The sequence below is a fragment of the Cupressus sempervirens genome, chromosome 1 (assembly GCF_028749045.1).
Source record: "Cupressus sempervirens isolate cs-2001-9-10 chromosome 1, ASM2874904v1, whole genome shotgun sequence".
NCBI classification, from domain to species: Eukaryota; Viridiplantae; Streptophyta; class Pinopsida; order Cupressales; family Cupressaceae; genus Cupressus; species Cupressus sempervirens.
In genome coordinates this window covers 85287152-85300592 of record NC_143118.1, presented here as the reverse complement: position 1 = coordinate 85300592, position 13441 = coordinate 85287152, and positions in this window count along the sequence as shown.

The following is a 13441-nucleotide window of genomic DNA, read 5'->3' as shown; positions in this document are numbered from 1 at the left end:
ACTCAACTAAACCTAACTCTAGTGGGAATGAACCTGATATGCTAATGTTAGTATCAAGGATGGATGCATCCCCATCTCCACTATCTCAAACAATCTCGGCCATGGACATCCTTGGATCACCAAACACCACAACTTGTGACTATATAGAATCAAGTAAAGACTGTAGTCACTCTAATTCCATGGTCACCTTAGCCAAATGAAACTGTGACTCCTAAAAAGCCAATTGTGTACTCTCAAGAATCTCAGAAGTCACCTTGAGTTGCTGAGTAAGCTCACTCACCTCATCTTCCTTGGCCAATAATGCATCGTATGTTGTACTCCCCCACTCCATAAGATAATCTTTGTCAGCTACCAATTGCATATAATTCTGTCTTAGAATCTGGATAGCCTCCCATAAAGAGTGGAACTCTATCAAGGAAAGATAACTACCTCCTTGCTCATCACTAGTAGAACCCCATCCATAAACTGCTAATAATTGATGAGCAACGTCGAAATGCTGGAAAGCGATAGAAATGTCTCACTCACTAACTCTCAACTGATTAGACACATGAGGGCACTATCTAGACTATCTCCTACAAACCTCCTCTGATGCACTATCTAAAGAAATATCCTCAAAGTTACTAGTCTCTAGAGTATTACCATCCATATCTTGTGAATCAAATCCAAAGCTCATATCAACATACGAAGTACCAAAAACTATAGCCCTGCTATCCAACTCCTTTGTACCAAAAGAAACTGCCAAGGAAACTAAGTCTTCAAAACTGCCCATTGCATCCTCTTGGATGTCATCAATGCCAATATGATCCTGGGACTCATTTGTACACACTGCCAAATATGAAATATCATCAACACATTCTAGAAAGTATGGTCGACTAGATATATGAACAAAGCCCAACATCGGTGTATAAAAACTAATACCAACATCAGACAAGCTGCTAGCACAAGAAAAGACAACACCGTGCAATTTTCTAATCAAATCCATGATAGCACCCAAACAAACACTGCTACCAAAAAGTGTTAAAGATCTCCAGTCAACTGAATCCCAAATGCCAATATAACAATCTTGAGTCCATATCCATAAACTAGAATCAGCTGGTAACTCAAGCAAACTCCTCACCTGAGTAATATGACCAATACCAACTAACTCCACATACCTGTCATGATGAGATAATGAAGTCACAATACTATTTTTGTTCACTTTTGGCTAGCTGGATAAATCATGTGAAGTACTACCAGCCTCAACCTCATGTGATGAAGCATCTAACTATGCCTGGTACTCTTTCTTAGCAAAATCATGAATGCTCAATGTCTGCTCATCTCTATCAGGTATCTCACCATCATTCACAACAAAATCCTCATAATCATCATCTAAACCCACTACCTCCTGTGGCAGCGTAGAATTTGAGACCTCTGCCTGGCTATAAGCTAGTTTCTCAAACTCCTCATGCAAGTTCTTGGTAATTGTGTCATCTTCCCTGTGAGAAAATCTGCCAAATAGAAATCTAGTCGACTTATCCACCTTAGCTAGGTCAGACAACATGTCATTCATCATATGGTAGTGCTCAACCAACTGTTCAGACATGTCATGGCTTATTTTCCTAAGTTTATCTCAAATGTCTAAATAACCATCCTTTCTACTGTTCTGACTCTGGATATCAATTTTCCAAGATCGTGTCCTCTGAGACTTTGTACTATACCTGTCCATTCTGGATAAAGTAGAGTGTAACCCCAATAGGTTATAACTTCTTCAAATACCAAGAACTAACATGCAAATGATTAGAAGTAGCATGCAACCATAGATTTTGACATGCAGCTAATTAGAAGCAACATACAACCACCAAATTCACCAAGAACTAACATGCAATTGATTAGAAGTAGCATGCAACCATAAATTTTGACATGCAGCTGATTAGAAGCAACATGCAACCATAAATTATGACATGCAAGATTTGGGTAGTTCTCAAAATTGACATGCAAACTTCTACAAACCCTCAAGCTGGAAAGATCATAGCTCTAATACCATTGAAATGTCCCTTTTCTGATTTTATATGATATTTCAAGCCTCAAATCAGATCTTTAAAATCAAACAACTAATATTTCAAAGATCCACCAATTTCTCAATAAACCCCAAATCGGGTATGCCAGAAATAGTGCCAAAAGCTTCACAGCTTCACCTATTATTAATAAATTTGAAAGTGGAAATTTTTACAAAAATTTGAGCAGAATAACAGCCTATAAAATTATATTTTTAGATCTGTATAACATGCACACAATAGCTCCCAAACTGAGGACAAAAACAATGCTCATCAGGCTCCCAAAAATAGCACAAAATAGCTCAGAATCACCACAAAAACTTATTAATCTATCATAGAAGTATAATCATATCCAAATAGATATATTCAGATCTATTTTAACATTTAAAATTCTGATATATAGCAACAACCCAAACTGATATGAAATACTCAACCGGAAACACCAAACTCTTACCAAAAAATACACCCGAAAACCCACAAATCTGCACTGTTCAGCACAAAGCCAAACTTTGCATGAGCATGCACGTGGAATGGCTTCAAACTCCCATCCTTAGCCTTAGTGGAAACTTAAAAAATCCCATTCTTGGGTCTCCTTCTTCACAGGTTTGGTAGCCTATGAAGAACAACAAAGCAATGTGCAAAAATCAAGTTCTGGAATGAGCCCAAAATGCCTCCAAACCCCTTAAAAGAGGGCATAACCCTAATGCACGTCCAAGAGGGGTTAATGAGAAATATTTTAATAATAATTTTCATTTATTAGTCCATTAGCTTCCAAAGATTATCCCCTTTTTCCTAAACTTCACCTTTTTGGGCCTGCCTACCTTAGGAAAGATTATTATTTTTAATTATTTGGAAAGGGGACATGACAACTCATAACACCATATTTTGTTAACTAGGGAAACCTTGGCCAAGGAAAAATCCCGGTGGGGATGATGTCAACTAGATAATATATTGATATATATGTTCCTTGTTAGAGGATGAACCTTGTTAGGAGTCAGTGAGAAAATTTAGTATAAAGAGTCCCTATTAGGAGATTCCAACCTTCTTAGGAGTTGTAGTATAGTAGATGCAAGAAGAGCTCATTGCCCAAACAAGTAATTAGTCCTCTAGTATATAGGTGTTTTAACTTCTTTCTTGACTACTCTCTAATGTTTAGTTCAATCTCAAATCACAAAATTAGGTTCTCAAAACTTTGCATATATCACTTCACAAAAGTTCACATATCATTTATCACAATACAACACATCACAACTCATTTGAATTTGCAAGATGTCCTTTGGATAAATACTATGCCTTTTCCCAAATTGCTAATAGGTCATCTAAGACCACAATATACTTTTCCAACTTAGATTAAACATCTAGGATGTCAGCCCTAATTGGTCAAGTAGTTTTTCCAAAAAAAAAAAATCTTTACCTTTAATTCCATTTTTATGTTTCAATAGTAAAATGTGAATATCTCTTGTCCATGCAGTCTATACTAATTTATGAGGTTACACATGTCATCATCAACATGTATATTGTCTCCATCTAACTTCACTAATGATAATATGATGTCAATAGCAAGTTACATACAAAATAATACACTATTGTAAACCAATTCCATACTCAGACAATTTTTTGGGTACCAAAAGCTAAGTATATTTATTTCTAAGGTTTTCTACAAGCATGTACATCATGTGTTTCCATAAATAACAATAATTACCTATCTTCATTAGCTAATTGTCAATAGAGGTTAGCCAAAAATGTCATGATAATTGTTACCTCACTTTTTGTTTACTAACCAATTGGAAAAAGTGAGTATCTCTAGTAAAAGAAGTGATTCAAATCCTCAGTCTTGTTTGAGCCTAGGTCTAAGTCCCAAAGGTTAGGTGATCTGTATCAAATTTTCTCTTTTTACCTTCTTTTTCCCTTTTGTTAGGTGGGTGTGCCTTTTTACCATGTATTAGTCAGGTAAGTTAGCACCTAGTCCAATAGAGATGAAATTTTCTCATTTGATGATCAATTATGCTCCATATTCACTCATGGCATACCACTCTTTAATAAGAAAGCAAGGAAAAAAATTTGAAAATTATCTTCTTCTTAGTGGGTTTTAGACCCATGAAGGTGATTTCCTGTAATAACCACTTGAAGACACATGAAGTAAAATGTGCAAAGGTTGAAGGTTTCTATGGTAAATTAATGTTTGAGTCCATGTTAAGGTTTCCAAATATTGCTCAGATTCTCTATTACTCAAATATTTAAGCCCTGGTAGAAAACTAGAAGTTGTCTTCTCCTCGGTGGATTTTCAACCCATGAATACATTTTTTTGCAAAATGTCTTGAGGTGAAAAAAAATATATTTCATGACTCTCAAATAGGTCCTCACATCTTAACCAAGCATTCCAAGCTTCTAGAAGTGTTGTTATCAAATATTTGATTTGGAAGGAAGCAATGATAGAAAAATGGAAACTGTCTTCTCCTCAATAGGTTTTCAACCCATGAAGGCAATTTTTTGATTTTTAAAGAAAATAAAGTTAATGGTTAAAATATTACCCCTATACTAAATCTAGAGTGTGTCAAAGTGATATTGGAATGGATAAAATCATTAAGGAAGAAGAAATATAGAATGAATCTCATTTAGAAAACTTTCCTCGATGGGGTACCCCAATGGTAACTTTTCAAAACTTAAAAGAAAATGGAAAAGTAAGGAGTGGAAATATAGATAGTTACTATTGAGTTCAATGGAATAGTCAAAAGACCTCTAAATGTCTAATGATATCTCATATTTACTATCCAACATGTATTTCCTTAAATTCATTCATGTGACACAAATTCTAAAGATCAACAGATGAATTGAGGCTCTCATATAAAGATGGACAAGTAGTTGAATTGGTTACAACTTTTTCTTTGACTTTTCACTCTATCAATACAATTAGATTTTGAAAAATCTATGACTATTACATTTATTGTCTTATTCACTTTCTTGAATCAAAATCTTGTTCACGAACTCATGGCAACCAAGACAAGTTTTGATGGGTTAACTAGTATCAAGTCCATATTATAGAACTTCATAGATACTTCTCTTTGCTTCTTCAACATGGTAGACTTCTAGAAAAGGTTAGGATCTAAATTAATTCATCCCATCACTGAGAAGCTTTAAGGATGCATTTTAGTTGAAGTATTTGGTTTCCCAGTCATAGTCTAAGCCCTTAAGTTGATTTATGAATGCATCCATCATTACAACTTAGAAAGCACAAAAATTGTGCTACTTGATGATATAATGTTGATCTCAATTGATAGGAAAATGGTGGTTAACTGCCTTTATGTGCTAGAGGGGGAGGAGTTCTCCAATTTAGACATTGGCAGATTTGTCTCAAAATTCTCAGCTAAGAAGATGATCTAGAGGTAAGAAATCATGAGGACATGGTTCCAAAAATCTCAGAGTGATAGGAGTAAAGTTCCCAAAACCTTGTTTGGGCCAAACCTTAAGACAAAAATCATTGATATTTTGGTCCTCTTGCATAGGTTGAAAGATGAGGTAGAAGGTTTGAATTTTGTCAAGCAGTATTTTTTTTTAATTCAAGTAATTTTCTCAAATACTCAGTACATTGACTAGGCTCAAGAGGTAAGAAAATTATTGTCCAATTCTCTTCGAGAAACCAAGTTCTATAATATGTTCTACATTTCTTCCTTCTTTATTTACATGTTGGAATCATTGTAATTATGGCCTGGCCTCCCAAGATTAGAGAATTTCCCTGATGATGGTAATTCTTATGAGTTTTATCCATCTCTACAATTAGAGAATAGTTATGTAGATTATGTTAAGGTAAATTATGCATTTAATATAAGGATTTGCAAGAAGCTATAGGGATGCCCATAAAGGATATTTAGCCCAAAATCCATGACCACCATTAGTCAATTTGGATGTCACTTCATTAAATTATCATTGTTTTCTTATTTGTGTCTTGCAGCATTTGACAGGTTTCCCTTAAAGCTACCAAGGTATCCAAGTGACATGATCATGTTGATCAAGATCATATGGAAAGCCCTACAAGTGAGTATACTAAGTGGGATCCTAAAGAAGAAAGGATATGATTCCCCCATGAAATTCAAAGCCTTCAGCTATGACACCCAATCTGATGCTAAAAACATGATGAATGTCTTCAAGAAGAAATATAAGTTGGACATGTATGAAGTCCTGAAGCCCATGTTTAACTCAAATTGGTATGCCAAAGATGTTTGCAAATAAGGAGCATGATAAATCACATCACTGCCATTGAAGACTATTTGGCCAATTGGAAAGATGAGTTTGAGAGCCATGATCAAGCCTTTGCTAGACTAACATTCAATTAAGTGAAGATGTATAAAGTTAATATTGATGTAGAAGGGGTGGAATATGTTGGTCAAAATATGTATAGAAATACCTATTTGACCAAGCTAAGAGGTACTACCATAAATTTAGAACCTTATGAAGAGGTTGTGAAAGACCTACGCATGATGATGGCTAGAATCTATAATAGAACTAGAAAATGGGTTGATTGGACCACTTCATGATAAAGCTAGAGCAAAGACATGATATCCCAACTATCTCCAAATGTAGTGGGTAGCCTCATCTTCTCAAATTGGTGCCTTAGGTACAATCTTTCCCATCACTCAAGGGCCTACTCAACTGGCTGGTGGAGGTGACTAACCTCTTGACAAGAATATCCCTCTTGATAAGACTTGTCAGGATGGTTCAGTACAAGTGATCAGAACTAAAATGGAGGATAAGAGGAAGAAGGCAAAGGAAATGAAGGATAGTGCATTTACAGTGGCTCTCTCACCCCACAACAATCCTATCCCATCTATAAATGTCACATCACTCCTACCAAGTAGTCCCCAAATACAAGTGGTGGAGCTTGGAGAGGGAAGAAGTAGGGAGAGCGAGTCTATTGAGTTTGAAGAAGCTACAAAGAAGACTATAGAAGTAGAGAAGGTCCTAAAGCTTCAAAACTTATTTCCTAGGCCTCAAAGAACTACTTCTCTTTAGCTATGAAGACATTGAGCCCATTCAAAAGGAAAATGTTTAGTGTGGACATGCTTGGGACCGCATCTAAGGTGATTGGCATAGAATCATGGTTGGAATATATCTTGGACAAAAAGAGGAAGACAGAAGAAGAGGGAGTCCCCAAAAAAGAAAGTTTATCTTTGGCTATCCAATCTAGATCAGCATTGAGTGCAGTAGAAGACCCTATCTATTCTTGTAAAAGATCCTAATACAGTGCATCTGACTATGGAGATTGCTAAGCCCACTAAGGAAGGGAGGATCAAAGACATGTCTACAAAGGACTTTGCATTACATTCTATGGACCTTAGAGAAGTTAGACATGACATAAAGGTGGGCCTATGGAAATAAATAAATGATGTAATAGAAGGACATTCAAAAGCCTTAAGCTACCTAAAGTTAGAATGAAGGTAGAGATTCATGAACTTAATTACTTCATCAGGAAACTAGTCACCCCACTAACAAGCATCTCAAGAATGTCAACCACTAGTGATCCTATAACAATTCACATTTAGGCTATCATCTCCTAGTTACAAGAAGACAAGCACTTAAAGCATATTGGTAGTGAGTGGAGTAGAAAAATCAAGTCTAAGGAACTTGAAATCATAGAGAAAATTAGTAATGCAGTACCAAGGCTCAAAACAGAGCAAGATAATGGGTAAAAGTACAAAATTGTGTCACCTTTTAGGTTGACTTTATCAAAATCACTAAATTTGAGTATTTCTATGTAAAAATCAAATTTTTTCAGACCTATGATCTAGATAAACTCATTCTAGCTAAGTTATATATGGTCTCATATTTTTCCAATTGGAAATGTCTATTAAATGCTTGTTTTATACTAGTTTGTATCCAATTACTAAAGAAATACAATTATTTTAGAAAACTCATGTTTCAATAACTCTTAATATATTTTATTATATTTTCTTAATAACATATAAATACCATTTTATAGAGCTCAAATTCGTGAATATTCTCATATAGATTTTATAGTGTTTTAATTAGATATAGTATATTGTAATTAAATAATTCTACAAGCACATATTTTAACACTTGAAAAGATGTTGATTTTGAGAAGGAGAAAAATATTAAATGATATAAAAAATTAAAATTATGTGATGTTCTAGAGGATAGAGTCCTCTTCTAGAATGTATAAGTTTTCTTTTGGTTAGAATAGATTTGTTTTGAAAAATGTGGCGGGAGATGAAAACTATTGATTTCAGGTGAGTTGAAATTTGAATCATTATAAAAGATAAAAGATAAGTCTAAAGCCAATTTTTATTTTTGATTGTTCTAGCTATATATGTTATAAATAACATAGTATAAGATCAAAGTTAAATAATTTTATTTCCATATAGTTTTGTGGTGGGAACTAAACCCCTAATTTTAAGCATTTTCAACAACAACAAAATTATCTATAAAAACTAAGAAAATATATCAATTCTTATTCCAAATAATTATTTAAATTTGTAATCCTAAACTTCATCCATTTCTACACATTTCATTACTTTACTTCATTTTCAAATTCTAAATAAAAATACTAGTTTTATGTCATTGAAGGTAAACAATTATACTTTTTTTAGCCTTTTCATTTACAAAAGGGTGACATAGGTTTGTGCTTTTACCCTAATATCTAGCTAATCGAGCTACCCTATCAGCAAAGAAACCCAAAAGTGAGAATTATATTTCCTTATTGAAAATAATTATCTACATGAAGGCTAAATAAGTAGTAGAGGCACAAATTCTACCTAAGGGAGATGAGCCCTTAGTTGAATGGATATAGAGTATGCAATTCAAATCTGAAATGATCCTAGTGGTAGAAGGATTGAAAATAATAGAAGTTAAAGTTAAAAAGGATCAGGACAAAGACTATGAATTACTAAGAGGTCTACATATAGATTCTGAAGCTATTGGGTGAGGGAAAGGGATAATTGGAGTTGTTGTCATGCAAAATAATTTCTCCAATTATTTGGATAGCTTAATAGAGAAATCTTGTGATCACTAGAACAGAGTGTCAGAGCTCCAAAAATTTGGCAGATGTGTATGTGATTGTGGAGGAAATTTAGGAATGGTTGAATTCCATCAAAGATCTAGCCTAAGAGCATTCCAAGTGGCTCTTAAGATAAACTACTTTTCATGTTCATAGACATGAGGAGTTGATCCCAATCATTGTCGCTGCCAAAACTTACAGGGAAAAGTTAGAAGGAAAGAAGGTGAAATAATTTTTATCTTGCCCTTTCATATTTTGATGTAATGATTGTAACTAATAATCGGCTCCTTGCCATTTGTCAAGTTTGAGGAGATGAACTGATTTGAGTCTCATTTTGTAATTGTTATCTAGGAATCCTATATGTCTCTAATGGAAAGATTAATAGAAGGTCAGCTAGTTTTTGGTGTAAAATACTTCATGTTGCAGAAACAAGTTTAATGTATTTTGTATCAATTATGTATTGTTCCATTTTTTTATGATAGCTAAGGATATCTCTCTATGTTGAATTGAGTTAAGGAATAAGTAGATATTTCTTCCCCTCTTCAATGCAACAAGCTATAGATAATAATAGTATTAGTGAAAGTTTAAAGAGATTATGTTTTATGTTTTTCTTCAAGTTAGTCTCTTCCTTATTAGGGATTAGAATCTTTCAATTAAGTAGTTGATTCATAAATAGAATCCATTATCATTTCATCAATTTCTATGGGTTCATAAGATGTGTGAGTTCAAAAACTTGATTAGTTTTAAGACCCAAATCTTTTCCTAAATTAGTTTCTATTTAGGCCTAACTTGGTTTGCCTCTCCTATTCTCTAGTCAAGAACAAGCCCCATTTAGCCTTAGGAATAAACAAGATTCATTACAAGTCACAAAATCTAAGGGAGTTTTACCTAAGAATTTAGAGGCAAGTCAATCACTTAGTTATGATTTCCCAACTATTGTAACCAAATATTATTCAAGAATATTGGAAATTCAAAGAGTAGAATAAAGAACAATCTATTTTCCAACATTTTTTCAAAAAAAATTCTAGGGAAGTTGAACACTTGCTAGACCAATAGACCTATAACATGAGGAAAGATATTGGTACCTCATGATCAAGGTGGGCAAGACCCTATTTTTGAAAAGCTTATAGAACTTGGTCTCCCCATCCTAGAAGCATCTTGACAAAAGAGTGATAAGAAGAGTAGGAGCAAACCACCTTCACCCTCTAGAAATCAAAATTTTTTGCATACCACTTGCTAGGTATCAGCCTTACATGAAGTAATTGCTCCTCTAGTTGTCAATTTTCTACCATACCTTGCTAGGACAATTATGGCCACCCCCTGGGCCATAGGGACCAATCCACTAGCACTTATGGTGTATCATCCAGTCCCATCTTGTTCAACAAAGAACTTTCCCAAGTTCTCAAGCAATGGAAGAGTCACCACTGATGAACATATCAAAGCCTTTTTGTAGCAACTCATAGCTTGGGAGTGGCACACAAAGATGTCACCATAATATTTTTTGTAGACTCTAATAGAGAATGCAGTAGATTGGTATTATCATCTGGTTGATGCCTCAATCATAGACTAGGATATGATGAGGGTAATGTTCAAAACTAGATTCAAAACTACAAAAGATGAGCACATCCTGCTAATAGACTTAACGTCTAAAAAGAAGAAACCTATTGTAATTATGAGAGATTTTGTTGTTAATATTGATAAAATCAATAGAAAAATCCCTACTATTGATAGACCTACTATGGGTAATTTAAAAAAATTCTACATAAGCTCAATGCCACTAGATATCAACTTTGACCTAAGGAGATACCATCCTACAAATTTGGTGGATGCTCAAAAGAAGGCAGTGGAACTAGAGGATGACTTAATCTCCATCAAAAAATGGGAAATTGCAAACAAACTTGTTGCTATGAAGAGGCAACTTTCCAAATTCAACAATTCTTACCAATGAAATTACTAAAGTTAGTCAGGAAGGAATAGTGATGGAAAATTTCCATAGTTAACTAGTCCGCCACAGAGGTTGGCTATAGAATTTGTACCTAAGAAAGGAAACATGTGTGTTTTCCACTTAACAATAGATCATGATAACAAAAATTGTCCTGAAACAGCCCATATGCTACAATTGTTAGCCACTAATGAGTTAAATGTCATGACTTCTAGTTTTGAGTTAGATTTATACTCAAATGAACACTAGAAATTTATTTTTAGAGTATGAGCCAATCTTAGAAAGACAAGGTGAAAGTTATGTAACAATTAATGGAACCTCATACACAATATTGACTAGAAGCCAAAAGCACAAAAATCAGTCTTCTAGTCATAGCCTGGTAAGTGACAATGGCTTTCCTTCAAGTACAAGTCATATTGATCAAGGATCCACTACCTCTCAATTAGTCCTTTTTATTTCATCCAATTTTTTAAAGACTCCAAGATTCATATTTTCCCAATAGACTATTTGAAATCTCATCCTTCTGAGTTGAAAAGATTGGTAGATCATTGCAAGGAAGATAATTTGACCTTGAACCATAATGTTACCACTAAAAAGGAAGACAAATCATTAACATCTATCCTTTTTGACAAAGAAGAATCTATAGTCCTAGAAAATTTCTCTAGATAGAAACCTGATCCATTCTACATATCATTATATATTAATGGGTGCAAGCTATGCAATTGTATAATCAATTCGGGTGCCTCAAACAATGTAATGCATTATCATGTAGCTAAAGCTCTAGGCCTCAATCTTACTAAGGAATATGGAATATGTTACTCTATGGATGCCAAATAGGCCCCCCTACTTGGGAAATCAAGGATGCTCAAGTAGCACTAGCCTCCCATCTAGAAAAGAAATTGCTACTAACTATCCTAGTCATAGATATTCCAGCTAGCTATGGAGTGCTTCTAAGAAGAATTTTTTTGTAGAAACCTAGGAGGAGAAATAAAATTGGATTGGTCTTAGGTATTTATACCCATAGGAAGCAAGAAAGTAAAGTTAGAACCTAAGGAGAAAGCCAATTTTCCAGTTCTAAAATCAGATGACCCCTGTTGGGACTCAAAATTGAAGCCTTGATTGTGAGTACCATTGAAAAAATCAAGCCCTATAAGTGCTTTTTGATGCATGTGTACCGAGCTATCCTTTTGAGGCCTAAGAGGTGTTTAATATTTCTAACACCTTGCATTTAGTATATCCACTTGTCCCATTAAGATAAAATGCCATTCAGAGTCATTTTGTGAAGTTCCCTTTTCAGCAATGTCCAAATCTACATTTTTTCCTAAGTGTCAGACAATGATAGGAGGCCTTGTTTGCAATTGAATATCTTGCATCCAATTTCAAATTGAAGAAAGGTCACACTAATAATTGGAAAATTATGTGTATGATAGTGGGTTTAAAAATGATTACATCTTTTAGCATCACTTTGTCCCTCTGATCATTTTATGCCTTGGAAAAAGGGTTGTTTGAAAGTTCTCATTTTTTATTTTATTTTTATGAATGAGATAGCTTTAAATTTATATGGAACAAAGTCTCACTGAATCCAAATGATGTGATTCCTTGAAGAGTTGATATCTAAATTTAGTGGGAACCCTTGGAAGCAATTTATTTTCATATGTCATGAATATCCTAAATCGATTACTAGAAGAAGAGAGTAATGTTTCATTTTGGCAACTACAGGAAAAAAGATATATCCCACATTGCTTGTGCTTAGATCCTCAAGATATTTTAAATACTTTTGTATACTATTCTTAAGTGTCCTTAAGACATGAGCTTTTGACAAGTGACCTAGGCATGTGATGGGTCCACCCAGCCAAGCTAGCAGCTTGAATGGAATTTTAAATGACTGTGATGACATCATGTTGACATAGAACTAGATGGATGAATCAAAGACTGACATGTGGCACTAGTTAGAATGAAAAATTGGGTAGTGATGCGGCAATCTAAAATTTGAGGCATAGGATGGCAACATGTGGAAAATTAGATGGTTGTTACAATGTTGACAAGAAAAGATGCAAGGAGGATAAGTATAACGACATTACAACCAGTGACATCATGTCAACATGGATTTCCTAGCAAATTAAAAATTGACAAGTGGCAAGTGACATAGAACTAGTTGGACTAAGATGGACCATTTAGAAATCAATAAGTGCTAGAGGACGTTGGACATGGCATAGAAACTGAGGTGTTGAGGTGGCACATAATGCCACATTTTGCAACATTGCTATGTCATGATGACTCAACAAATTAATTACTCGTCATGCAACATAGTGAACTGATGATGTGGTAGGCTATCATGGCATGATGACAAGGTGATGATGCAGTGATGCTAACTAGATTATGACATGTCCAAAAATACCATGTGTTGTGACATTGCTATATCATAATGACATGGAAACCTATTGACTCATCATGCAA